This window comes from Jaculus jaculus, chromosome 1 (genome assembly GCF_020740685.1).
Source record: "Jaculus jaculus isolate mJacJac1 chromosome 1, mJacJac1.mat.Y.cur, whole genome shotgun sequence".
Taxonomy (NCBI): domain Eukaryota; kingdom Metazoa; phylum Chordata; class Mammalia; order Rodentia; family Dipodidae; genus Jaculus; species Jaculus jaculus.
Genome location: NC_059102.1, coordinates 317,407,656 through 317,422,244, shown reverse-complemented (window position 1 = coordinate 317,422,244; position 14,589 = coordinate 317,407,656). Strand labels below are relative to the sequence as shown.

At 41.4% G+C, this 14,589-nt stretch overlaps 1 pseudogene; it reads left to right on the top strand.

The window, feature by feature from the left end:
• Positions 1 to 12,959: 12,959 nt before the first annotated feature.
• On the top strand, positions 12,960 to 14,294 carry LOC101603069 (annotated as a pseudogene).
• The last annotated feature ends 295 nt before the right edge of the window (positions 14,295 to 14,589 follow it).

The window sequence follows — 14,589 nt, the reverse complement described above, 5'->3', positions numbered from 1 at the left end:
TGTGACAAGCCAGCCTCCCCTTTCTCCTGCCATGACTCTCTTACCATAATGGACTGCATCTGTTTATATAAGAAAGGGGTTCAGGCTCACTGAGCTGGCCAGGAGAAACCTCTTATACTATTATATTATTAGGGTCAATAAAAAGTGCTGTTTGCGAATATCTTTAGAAGTGAGGGCCACACCGATAGCATGAGAAAATAAGTACAAGACAGCAAAAAGGCAGCAGTGGCAGACGCTTTAGCGGGGTGGCAACAGTGACCTCTGGGCAGTTATCAAGTCACTCTGCACATGGGACATGTCAGCTGGCAGAGTGACAGCTGAGGACAATGTGCCTGAGTTGACAATGACAGAGTTGTCAGGGCAGGATCTAGAGACATGAGGCTAGTGGAGAGGGCAGAGCACTGAGGATGAGGAAGGAGAGACGGAACCAAGAGCCACAGAAGAGAACTGCAGTTTTCAGCCAGTGGAAGAGTTCCAAAAACCTGTCAAGACTTCAGAGTCAGGGAGACACTTGGCGTGGGCACTCCGGGCCTAAGAACTATAACAATATCCACTGCCAAAAAGCTGGGGAATTCCAGTGCCTAAGCCTTCCCAGAAGCTGCAATCTCAGCCTAAGAAACCCTGGCTTCCGAGGTCTTTAAGGGTAGTAACATTCGAAGAGCTACGGGCCTTCATGCCTCGGGCCGACCCACGGGCTGTAGCTTATACGGCTACAAGGGCATCGATAACCGACAAATGCAGGGGATCTGCAGCACTGGAGGGCCCCGCTCGCTGCTGTTCCCTCCTGCCTGCCACTGCTGTCAAATGCAGAGGACACAGAACCCGCCAAAGACCAGCTCTTGTCAAGCTCCTGGCAACAACCTTGAGTTCTACCTGTAGAAAGACAAAGGACACCCACCCTCTGACAGCTTTGGCCACATCCTGCTCGCAGGTCAGCTGGGAGGCTGCCGCACCACCGTCCACCGCCTGGGGCCATATGTCGGGTGTCTCAGGATTACAATAGTCCAGAAATTATCCGCTGTCCTTCAGAGAAAAGCATAGTAGCCAGCATGATATTTCAGCTTCTGCTCCTACCAGAAGCTCAGTGCTTTTCCACAGTTCTTGGGGCTTCTGAGCTACCATTATATAGACCTATTACGTGCTGTGTTTATTAATAAATACTGCAGAAATCAAAAGCAATCACCAGTCCAGTCACTGAAGAAGGGCAGTGGTGTTATAGTCAAGAAGGCAGTTGACTCCAAACTCCTTTTTATTGTTTGGGGTTTCATTTGCATTGTTGTTGTGGCATTGTTCTCTGGAAATCCCTGGGCATATGAGCCGCTAATCAACACATGAATGAATAAGAATGATTCTGGCAGCACATAAGCCAAAAATTATTTCTTCACAGATCTTCTCATAACCAGACACATACTCAAGTATTGGTAGTCATAGACACCTTCCACGGTCACCTCCTGTTATTGCCACAGTGAGAAGGCAAGAAGGGGGAAGTGCCTTGATGATGTATCTTTCCCTTTCAAGATTTTACCTCAATCCAAAGAAAGCCAGGCGTGGTGGCACATGCCTTTAATCCCAGCACTCGAGAGGCAGAGGTAGGAGGATCACCAAGAGTTCGAGGCCACCCTGAGACTACAGAGTGAATTCCAGCTCCAACTGAGCTAAAGTGAGACCCTACCTCAAAAAACAAAACAAACAAACAAACAAAAGAATATAGATTCCTAATAAGTCATATATTTTGATGGATACAGAAGCTTTAGTGTTGGACTATGAAAAGTCACAGACCTTCTACTGTACTTTAGTTTTATTCTTTGGCTTTGCATGATATCTGGGATGACTCTGAGGAAGGAAACTTCATTTTCATTAGCTGAGAAAATAAAAAGCTACGAACATTATTGGTAGGAGTCCACACTGTGTCAGAGCTCCACTACCCAAGGAGACAACAGTGTGAGACAGTGTTGTACCAATTATGAAGTGGTTCTAATTGTGTGTCAGTTTTCTCTTCATCATTTTTTTATTTTCTTAGCATTTCAGATTACATTAGTCTTCTGTTCAGTTTCTGAGAGATTTACTAAATTGTCTTCCTACTCATACAAAACAAGCCCTGCTTCCTGCCTTGCAGAAGATCTGGGATCTGGACATTGCTAAAGAAGTTTCTAGGGGGTGAGTCCCACCCCTGTCTCATACACAGATCCGATACCTTTGTACCATCCACAATGACTCAGGAGAGTCAGTGCTGCTCCTCTGTGGAGGGGAGGGGTGCAGGCTGCTCACTGCCCTCAGGCAGCCACACTGCAGCAGCCCGAGTCTGATGCTTCCTCAGGAAGATGGCAGACACCTTCATCCTCCTCCACGGAGGCCGGAGCCGGGATAGATGCCGTATCACTGTTGCAGGTTGTAAAATAAGCTATCAAAGTGCAGGTCTGCATAAGCTGATAATGAGAAGAAGGTTTTGGTTATTTTGTCTAGAGTGTGTACAGGAAACACTGTGGCTGTGGTGACTATGTAAGAAATAAGGTAGTGACATAAAATAACCATGGGATATTTTATGCAAAAATACTTCTGGACTCTAAGCCAGATTGCACTGTAGTAGGAAATTTATCAGATTAATAAGTACAGATACATAAACACATCAGTACATTTAATGTTCCTTTTATTGCCCTCTGCATCAGATAGCAAGGGAACATTTTAGTCACTGTGAGATTATTTCTGTCATACTGAAAGTTAACTGTTTTGGTTTTTTTTTTTTTTAAATTTTGTTTTGTTTTCTTGTGGCCAGATGTCAGAGAGATAAAGGAGAGCTATCAGGAATCAAGTTCTGTTGCCTACTTTTGGAGTGAACTCCGTGCATGTGCAGCTCTGTGCAGTCATACTGTACTGCGTGTGCACTTGAGCAGAATGTTAGATCTAAAATTTGAAGTCAGAATCATACGCAATTAGATCAATCTTGCTATGCATAACAACGATGCTTCTCAAAATTTCCCAATCCCTGTAGATGCTTTTACTGTGTTCAGTTAATAACTGAGACATATGTTGCCATATGTACCACAAAATTGTGATATTTTTTTTCCTTGTGGTTTCAGATTCATGTATGTGTTTGCTCTTACATGTTATGTAATGTATATGAGAGCATTTGGAATTTTCTATATATATCACAAAAATATAATCCATGAGAGTACTTGTAATATTTTTAAAGAACATAATGAGAAATTCTGTATTATTTTACTATTACTTCCATAATTTAAATTGTGGGCTCTATTGAAGAAGTGAAATGTTAATGTTTCTCTATATCTGATAACATTTTTTATCTTGGTCTCTTTTTAAGACCATACTAATATAAATAAACTAGTTTTTGCTACTTGCTGTGCAATTAGTTTTTAATTCTTCATCTTAAGCAGTGTCTCATTGACAATACATAGGTACATATGTCCTAAGTAACATGTGATAAAAGTTGTCATTAATGGCTAGGTGTTTTATGTAGAGGCTGATAATGAACATATTTTGACTTTTTTCTATCATGTTCAATCTGATTGATACTGCTATATTCTCTTCCTTGCCTTTTCTCATATTTACATGTTGCTTTTTAAGACAAATACATTAGTGAACTTTTTTGTTGTTTTTTCATCCTTCCCTCAATATTCTTCCTGTTTCTTTTTTACCAGCACCACATTTTTTAAAAAAATATTTTATCTTTATTTATTTATTTATCTGACAGTTAAAGATGGACAGAGGGAGAGAATGGGCGTGCCAGGGCCTCCAGCCACTGCAGACGAACTCCAGATGCGTGTGCCCTCTTGTGCATCTGGCTAACGTGGGTCCTGGGGACTTGAACCTAGGTCTTTTTGCTTTGCAGACAAACTCCTTAAATGCTAAGCCATCACTCCAGCCCACCAGCACCACATTTTAAAGCATAGGAAGGAATATCTAATCAAAATTTTTATTTTGTTACAGTGGCATTTCAAGTGTTTCTAAGGTGTTCTTATTGGTGTTTTTGTTTTAACTTTTCTCGCTAGTGCTTACAGTACAAATTTCCACATGGGTTTTATATTTTGAAACTCAAAGACTGAGCATCAGAGAATTTTTTTTCTGTTTGTCATGTTTATTTATTTATTTATTGTGGCAGGGTCTCGCTATAGCCCAGGCTGACCTAGAATTCACTATGCAGTCTCAGACTGGCCTCAAATTCACAGAATTCCTCCTACCTCTGCCTCCTGAGTGCTGGAATAAAAGGCACGTGCCACCTTGCTCAATGCAATTTTTGAGGTTTAAATATCATTTTTCCTATAATAAAATGCTCCCTCTAGTATTATTTGCTACTTAGGATAATTTGAGCACCTTTTGGTTCCAATGTGGTATAGCATATTTTAACATCCAGAATCTGGTGGTGGCAGATGGGTATTAACACATATTTTCTAAAAACCATATTACTGGGAACTCCAAAATTATTTTTAACAAGAAGGCATTAAGGTGTAATGAAGTGCATATAAAACATATACCATCTTCTATCATTACACATCCACTTATATTTAGGAACTAGTGTTGTCACAAGTCAGAGAAAATAAGAACCTTATAGTTTCAAAGCTCTGGTTTTGCAATAGATGAAGATGTTTGAATGATATAACATCAAAACCATTCGATTGCTTTCATGAAGGCAGTTTTACTATGCTCATTAATCTAAGTTTGAATCTTTAATCTTTGCAGATAATGTACTGCGTATATCTGAAGGCCTCCTTAGCATTCCCTTTCCTTAACATTCTCCATTTCCACTGTCATGTGCCATTCTGGGGATTTCCCCTTCATTATATGGGCCATTTAAACTACTGAAGTCTAGATAGTTAACATTCCACTTACGTAAGAGGGAAGTGAGGCATGATTCCTACACTAGAACGGTTTGAATTTATGTGGAATGCTGGAGTCCATCCCCACACTGGGTGTGAAAGGGGGAGGTGCACGTTGTCAGTGAGCTCCAAAGCAGGATACTCAGTTCATTCAGTATCTCGGCAGATGAGTAAAGGCTAGTAGCACAGTGAGTGGAAACAGAAAGAGCTATGAGAAGGGCTTTGCAAAAGTGCAAATGAATATACAGTATTCTATGCTTCGAAAGAATTTGATCCCAGGAACATAATACTAACATAAATAAAAATATGCACATCATTCAAGCCCTATCAATTATTTTAATGAGCTAAGAAATATTTTATGGAATTGTAGGACCACTGAAGTACTTCTCCAAGATTGAAAAGCAGCTTCTAGATAGAAAACTGATTCTATGAGCCAAAGAACTGACTAGAGAAATCAAACTTAAAACTAGAAAACAAAATCAACTATTGAAAAGCTCTACATAATTGATGTTTTGATCTACCACTATGAAGTGTGTAGATGTTAAGCAAAGTGGCAGTATTAGGGACACAAAGGAAAAAGTGTACACAGGCCAACACCAAGGGAGGCATAAGGCTAATGAGAGCGCTTTATGGCTAAAAGCCAGTGAGCCAACACAGGCCATAGTTCTGTAGCCAAACATCATTCATGTAAATGGTGAGAGCTGTATCCAGTTACAGATAGGCCACTTCACCACAGTGAGTGTGGGAAGGCTCAGGAACACCAGGCAGATATCTTGGGACAGGCTCTATCATCAATAAACTGTGAGACTATGAACCAAGGATTCCACCACTGAACAGCCCAAACTCTAAGCACTAAAACAACACCTATTTCCACACCTTCCTGTTCAAACACCTCTGACTCAACTCATCTGTCACCACTGATAAGGAAGAATTTCTTACATGTTTTATACAGCAGTTCTGCAACCATTTTTGCACAGTGACATCTCATAATTAAGACTCTCATTCTTTGGTATTAACATGGGTCATTCACTCACATAAGCATATCCTTATTTTCAAATTGTCCTTTATGTGTGCAATCCTATGCCATGTTCTCTCTTCCAGGCTCACCTGTAATTAGAGAAATGATGAACAAATACAGGAAAGTGGTTCTTCTGACCAGATACAAGGCTATCAATGACTGTCATTTTAGAATGGTGAAATCTCTACTGAGCAAAGAATTAAATCTGACTAGAAAGATGGAACACAACTATGACAGAATTTAGGATTGTTGACTTGATGGAAAGCAAGTTTCCAGAAGATGCTGGGTTGGACAAACTGATAGAGATGTGCAAAGATGTATCGGTACTTGCACACCTTACTAAAGCTCTGGAAGCAGGGAAGTCAAAAGGTAATATGGAAGCATGCTGAATGCCCACTATTTCTAAATCCTCTCCAGCCTGGGCTGGCAGCCTGCTGTGACCGTGGTTGACAAATTCCTTTCTCTCTAGATTCCTTAGTAGCTATAGGCATGGCAGAATTTTATATGTGAACAAGTTGATGACATAGAGATTTCTCTTTCTTAAAAAGAATTTTATGTATTTTGGAGTGAGTGTCACTGAGTGGCGGAAATAAATTAAAAACAGAAGTTGGTGAGAAAGAGTAGAATTCATAAGAACAAAGCTGTAAAATGCATTAAATGCATAAATCAATTAATATTAATATTCATTCAAGATATTCCATCTTTAATATGTTTTCTGGTAAAAAAAAAAATGTAAAGTGATATTTAAGTAAAAGTTTGTCTCTCAGTGACGTGAAGTTCACTTTTACAAATCCAGTGGGTTTAAAGTATACATGAAAAATATTGTGTATAGTAGCTCATGCCCTTGTGATATAAGCACTCAGGAAGATAGCCAAGGATATCTCCAGTGTGGAACCAGCATGGGCTACATAGAAAATCTGTCTCAGGATAATTAAGAAATCAAAGAACCATATCACTAATTTGTGACATCAAAATTTATATCGTAAAAGAATTTCCCTCTGTCTCTAGTTCATAGACATCTTCTAACAAAAGGATCTTTCATTATAGTCATGTGAATTTTAGATTCTTAAAAGTGCAACATGGAGCCCGGCGTGGTGGTGCATGCCTTTAATCCCAGCACTTGGGAGGCAGAGGTAGGAGGATCGCCGTGAGTTCAAGACCACTCTGAGACTATATAGTAACTTCCAGGTCAGCCTGGACTAGAGTGAGACCCTACATCGAAAAACCAAGGAAAAAAAAATTGCAACATGGGTTATAGGATTGAGGCAGGGCTTGGCTGTTGTGCACAGAAGTCCCCATGATAGGAAGGCTGAGTTCTCTGTCCTGAGCAGAGCAAGGAGACCACTAAGGCCATGCCTACGCCTGTGCCTGACCTGGTACTGTTGCCCCCTCATGACCAGGTTGGACTTCTGCAGCACAGGCAGGTAAGGACCCTGAGACATCATCATTTGCTGAGTGGAAGTGGTACTGAACCTTCTTCAGCTGCCCTGGGCTAACTGTGTTTGTTTTACTGCACCAGTGAGGAGGAAACAGAAAGGAAGAGCCAATTCTGCAGTAAAAAGAAGTAGGCAGGGCAAGCCCAGTACTCCCTGAGCTGTGTCCTCCACAGTTGAAGACTTGGATCCAGAACCAACCAAGAGCACACGTTCCTCAGAGGCAGGGTGGCTGAGCTCCTGGTGGAAAAGCTTCTGCTATGGTTCTTCCCCTAGTAAAATTGAAGGCTATAGTCACCTATTGTTTTCAGAGTAACTGTCAATGTTCACTTTTGCAATATAATTCCCTATATTGGCGATAAAAAAAAATCACTTTTTTAACGCATTCATTAGAAAAGCAATCAGTGTAAGGATGGGGCTTTCCACAACCTATCAAAAGAGGATAAACTTAAACTTCGACTTTCTGAGAACTGCTCTTTTATTGCCACAATGATGAAAAGAGGAGTGTCATGTATGATGTATTTCTACTCAATGTATGAAGTGCTCCTATATGCCCTGCCTAGCCTGTTCACAGGATGGAGAGGTTCCTAAGGATACAAACATAATTAGAACACAAGAATAAAAAAGGATTGTCTCAGTGTTAACCATTGTGTCTCATTTAATATTTAAAACCAATACCAGCAGGGCATGGTGGCGCACGCCTTTAATCCCAGTACTTGGGGATCAGAGGTAGGAGGATCGCCATGAGACTACATAGTGAATTCCAGGTCAGCCTGGGCTAAAGTGAGACCCTACCTCGAAAAACAAAACAAAAAAAATAAACAATACTGAGGCTGGGGTGGAGTGAGGGAGCTGCATGGTTGAGCACACGTTTGGCATGTACAGTCTCCAGAACAGAAGGCTCCAAGAAGGTAAAGCTGAGCCCAGTGCAGAAGGAGCCTCTCTCTTCAGCAAGCAGCACACAGCCAGCTGAAGGCTGTCCCCAGACACCTGGCTCACCTCCACCGACACCAGCCAGGGGTTCTGCCATCAAGGCGCCATCTTCCTGTTTCCAATGCTGGGCCCTGCCCACCATGCACTACTGGGACCACCATGATTTTGAAAATATTTCTTGTTAATTCTATAATGTGCACAATTAATTGTAGTAAATCACTCATTAAGTTATCAAATACATACAGCAAACCCTCAGCACAGTATTAGTGTTGTACTCTTGATGAGGTATGCATTTATGAAATCGTGACTAATTTCTTACAAGGATGGGGCAGACAAGCAGAGGTGAATGTAGGGGTGTGTCCACCTCACGTTCCTGTTTCCTTCCAGAGCCTTTCCCTTTTCTAGTCACCAGTGTAATTCTATCTTCCTCCCATGAGATGTTTTCACATATACCCCTGCAATTAGATTCATTATTCCTATATCTTCCCTCATCTACTCTATTCATACTTCAGGAGCTAGTGTGAATCCTTCCCTCAGGTCCTTGCTGAAGTTTTCCTCCTCAAAAGAATAGACAAGGACACATTGCTCTTTAGTGATAGCTTTTTTCTTATTTGGACATGGGGATCTCTTGCTTCTCTACCACACAGCAAATTCAGATTACAGGAGTGCTCCCCTGGGGAGAAGACACAGATTAGAGAAATGAAAAGCCTGTGTTCACCAACTCATACTTCATTCTCCCTTTTGTCCCACCCTTTGCCCTAGTGTGACTCCTGTAGTTTCCTGCACTCTGGGGCTGTGAAGCTTGTACCTCAGGTAGGTGAACAAGCAAGAGAAGAAAGGCTGTGTGAGTCCACAGGATCTTCTACTCTCTAAAGGAGTTTCCAACTCAAGACATGGTTTACACTTGGACTCTGTCCTCACTACTAGTGAAAGAACTCTAGTTGAAGGCAAGTTCCTATTTTAAAAAAATCAATTTTAGGTTTTCTTTTCTTTTCTTGTTTTTGTGGCAGGGTCTCATTCCAGCCTAGTCTGACCTGGAAGTCACTCTGTAATCCCAGGATGACCTTGAACCCACAGCGAGCCTCCTACCTCTGCTTCCCAAGTGCTGGGATTAAAGGTGTGCCCCACCACTTAATTCTCTTCTTCTTATTGCTGTTAGTTCTAAGAATCTTCTTTTCATCCAACAACCTCTCACAAAAGGTCAAGGAGATGTTTCTATTTTTATTGTTGTTTGAGGAGCCTGGGAATAGGAATGAGGAAAAAAATGGTATATTTTCTCAATAAGAAGGGCTTAGTTTTAACACATGACATCGACAACTGCAGGTGATTATTCTGAGATATACTTGGGTATATAGCATGAGAGGGTATTTTACCAAACAATTTAAAAGGTCTAGGGGCTGGAGAGATGGCTCAGCAGTTACAGCACTTGCCGCGAAGCCTAAGGACCCAGGTTCAATTCCCCAGTACCCACATAAGCCAGATGCACATGGTAGCACATGCATCTGGAGTTCATTTGTAGTAGCTGAACGCCCTGGTGCACCCATTCCCTCTCTCCCTCTCCAATAAATAAAAATAAATGACTAATACATATATAAACATATACACACACACACACATATACATATGTGTGTGTGTATATGTGTGTGTGTGTGTGTGTGTGTGTGTGTGTGTGTGTAAGTTCTAAAAGTTGTGCTTGTCCAGGCTGTCCAAAGCCAGTGTGTGCCACACACAGTACTCCTATTCCATCCCAAAACAGGGAAATGTGCTCTGGGTCTTTATAACTACAGAGCAATGGGTACGTGAAGCTCGTGAAAAAGGGGGAATAAACCTTAAGGAGAAAATTGAGAGGGTAATGAATTACTTGTGATAAGACAGCGGAAGAGAGGACTATGGGGAGACAGGAATTTGAAGGAAACTGGCCTGAGGGCACAGGTAGCACTGAGGAGGTTAGTGGGAAAGCAAAGAATAGAGGCATCTCTGCAGAATAATGCTACTATGAAGCTCTGTCCTTTGCTGCTAACCCCCCCCCAAAAAAAAGTAACTCACAAATGTTTAGAGTGAGGTCTCTAATCCTAGTTGGGATGGGATGAGGATAGATGGAAAAGGTTTCTGAGTATGTGACATTGCTGTAGAGAAAATTGGAGAGTGAATATCAACGGTGAGGGGACAGATAAGAAGCCTCACACTATTACCCTAGCAAGCCCAAATAGTTCCTTTAATATTTTAAGGACCACACCTCAGGTAAGTTCAAGACTTGTAAGTTTGATGCAGAAAAGAAAAATGATATGTTTTGTCAGTATGAAGCAGAGTTGGGGTTTTATTAAAGATGTTTAATGTACATACTAAGCATGAGAGTTAAGAGAGAAGTGCAAAGAAAGAAAGACATACCTAGGACCAGAGTAGTATGGGCTCCTCTAATTACCAATGTACAATTATCAATGTATCAAAGTTTAAATATGTACTCCTCAACAAGGAGTCCAAACTAAGTTTCTTAGCATGAGCAATATATACCATTTTTATTGCTCTTAAGTAATATCTTAAAAGCTGTGAATAAACCCTTTCTTAACACTTTTTTTGTCTCTCTTTTCATAAGTAAGACTATAAGGTGGCTCTGGAGGTCCCTTGGATTGGATTACAATCTGATAAAAGAAAACCAGGAGCCGCTACAAATATTCATGGGCTTTTGTGTGAGACTCTTAGAAAATGGTGAGCTTACAGTTGGAAAGGAAAAAGGCCTTAAGCAAATGTTGCTAGTTGCACTAAATTTCTTTTTTCATTTGGCACGTGGTTTCCAACAGACTCCTGGGTGAAGGATTCCTTGCCTTTCTCATGTCCCCATAATTTGTCTATCTTTCTATCCTGCCTCAATGTATGCCTCTGAGACTTTAATTCCTTAATATTATGGGTTGCTGAAAGCCAGAGGTTCATTTTCTATGATTTCTTCTATGCTGAACAGGGTCATAAACCTACCTATCCAGGGATCAAATGTCTCAACCTGCTTGATGTAAGGGAGGATAGGAGAGGTCAGAGTAGGAAACTGAAGTTCTTCGTTTTGTAGGAATCTGGAAGAGAGCATGACATTACTTAGACATCAGATCACATAGATGGTACATGCACGACAGCTATTGTATCCAATGGCAATTCTAGCGTCACAAACAGCAGGGCCTCTTTATCATGAGATGTCTGAGGACAAAGACACCACTAAATCATTAACATTGAGGCCAAATTTGACATGGATTTCACTGTGAGTCTTGGAGGACTGAGGACATGTTGTCGCAGGTGTGAGCTATACACACACAGAGCTCTAACTGGGACATGGGTTCCCCCCGTCTTGTTATCAGAGCATTACACACCAGCAGGTCTTATGAGATAGTTCTTGTCTTAGGTTTTGAGTTTAGGAGTAAGATTCTGTAGACCATCCCAAGACAGTACTGATAGTTACATGGGGATCCTATAGTGCAACTCCAGTGATGGAATAAGTTAAGAGGGAAAACTGCACGGCTGTAATCCCTGATTATATATTATACTGACAGCGTCAAAAGAAAAACAGTGAAGCAAACCAAAACATAAAGTAAGGTTGAAACTACTAATAAGTTTCAAAATGGGACTTATCTTTGTATTTAAGAAGACATTCTTTTTCTTGTTTAAAGAGAACTTTTAAATCTTTTGCTGGTACATGGGTATAAATGCCCTAGTCTTTAACATGCTCTTGAGGCTACAGAGACTAAAGAGGAAGAAGTTTCATTCTAGAGCTTTTTTTTTTTTTTCTTCCTTTTATTTACTTATTTTTTGTCAGAGTGAGATGGGCCTTTATCCATTCTGAGGAGGTATTAGCTAACTTTAGAAAATATGTATATGCTTGACAGGGAAGTATTTGACTAATATATTCTTATTAGCATTTCTCTTGAACTGTGGATGTTATTTGTATCAGAATAAATTTAGTTTCACCTCCTGGATTATTGTAGAGACAGGTCCAACAGACCCTCAGGATATTTTGGTAGGTGGATCTTACAGTGTTTTCTTTTCTTTTTTTTTTTTTTTTTGAAATGGCAAGTAACTAGAATAGTGTAATTGTTGTCTTTCCAAATGAGGTGAGCAATGAAGTCCTTTAACAATTGTTGTCCTCTTATCTTCTAAATAAGCCTACTTATTATTTAGACTTTTTTTGAAAAAAACAACAAAATTACATTTTATTATTATTCTTCAGATGCAATTTTATCCACCTCTCCTTTTCAAAAAATTTAACCACACAGTTCTTTTGTGTCTATTGCAAAAACACTAATATAGGGGTGTGGGCCCGGCGGCGGGGCGGGTCGGGGTGTTGGGGGGTCATTGGTTTTGGGCACGCTGGCTGCCAAGTGTACCCACTATCAGCCCCCGGGGCGAGGCTGCAGACGGACGGACTGGCCGACTGAAGGCCGCGCGATGTCGGTGACTATGTGAGATTGCCCCCCAGTCCCACGTGATTTTATGGCCCTTAGGTTTGTTGGAATGAGCAATGAAAGTTAATAAGGAAAGTCACCACCCTTATAATGGATAGATCAGGTTCCGTTAGTGTGGATGTCATGGTAACAATATAGGAAGTACACTTAATTCTCACTTCTGCAAGTAGTCATGACTACTGAAGAAATAAAAATTATAAACTACAGCAGAATTCATTTTGGTACCTTTTATGAAAATAATAATTTTGTTTTTAATTTTGGGTAACTTTACGCTAAAGGTATGAACAAGCCACAAGCTCATTTTATTAGGCAAATACACACTAATAATAATGCCTAGAAGAGGATCAGCGCTTCACACCCGGACTCACTGGCTACTATTGGGCCGGGCTTTGCTCTGCAGTTTGGTGCTGCTCATGTACCTTCTGTGGTCCCCAGACCGATGGGAATGAGTCTCTTCCTGGCATCGTTAGAGAAAATTATGGTAAAGAGTATTACCAAGCCCTCCTGCAGGAGCAAGAAGAACATTACCAAACCAGAGCGAGCAGTCTGAAACGCCAGATTGCCCAGCAGAAGAGCAGGAGCTCCAGGAAATGAGTGAGAAGATGAGAGCCCTGCAAGAGAGAAAGCACCCGGGGGCGAATGGCCTCGGCCCCCAAGTCCACAAGGAGCAAGGCCCCAGCGACCTGCTCGAGGGTCTTCATTCCCAGATTGACCAAGCTGAGGTTAGCGTAGGAGCCAAACTTCCCAGCGAGTATGGAGTCATTCCCTTTGAAAGTTTTCCCCTCATGAAAGTCTTTCAGCTGGAAATGGGTCTCACTCGCCATCCGGAAGAAAAGCCAGATAGAAAAGATAAACGAGATGAACTGGTAGAAGTTATTGAAGTTGGCCTGGAGGTCATCAATAATCCTGATGAAGACGATGAACAGGACGATGAGGATGGCCCCCTCGGAGAGAAACTGATGTTTAATGAAAATGACTTCATAGAAGTGAGTCCAATTTTAACAATTACACCTTGATCTCATTGAATGAAGAATTTAATCGTGGATGAGACCTGAATGTGGGTGCTCAGTGCTTGGGACAAGGGAGAGGTCTTGATGTTTTCCTGTGATGTTGATATATATTTCTCTGCTGAATTCCTCAATAGCTGCCAGTTAAATGCTGAGCCAGGTAAAAAGGCATTTTATCCTGTGGTGTTCAGCCTGTACAATCCTGCCATTGTTTATGCCAACCAAGATGTGCCACCCTCCGAGGAGCAGCAGCTAGTTCAGAAAAGGGATTCTGGTTTTTGGAGAAATTTTGGCTTTGGAATGACTTGTCAATATCAATCAGATTTTCTGGCCATTGGTGGATTTGACATGGAAGTAAAAGGTTGGGGTGGGGATGATGTTCATCTTTACCGCAAATACTTACATGGTGACCTTATTGTGACTCGGACTCCAGTTCCTGGTCTTTTCCACCTGTGGCAGGAGAAGCACTGTGCAGGTGAGCTGACCCGGAGCAGTACTGAATGTGCATCCAGTCCAAAGCCATGACCGAGGCCTCTCACTCCCTCCTGGCAATGATGGGCTTCAGGGGGGAAATCGAGATGCAACTCCGTAAGCAGGCGTACAGAACGAACAGCGAGGCTGCGGGATGAAGTGCTAAATACCACAGTCTGAACCTCAGACCAACACTGTCTAGTGAGCTTCGACTCCAGCCTCAGATTCGGTGCCTGTTCCGGAGAAGACGTGCTTACTGTTCATGTTCTTTCTGAAATTGCTTTGCATCTCAACTTGATGGGAAATGAGAAGAAACAAACAAACAAAAAAAAAAGCATTTTGATGTCAAGCCTCTGCTTTATGAAAATACTGTGGAACAGTTGACAAAATGAAATTTGATATTTGTTACAAAAGTGGTTCTGGGTTCATTTCTCTCTGCTGCCTGTTTTGATC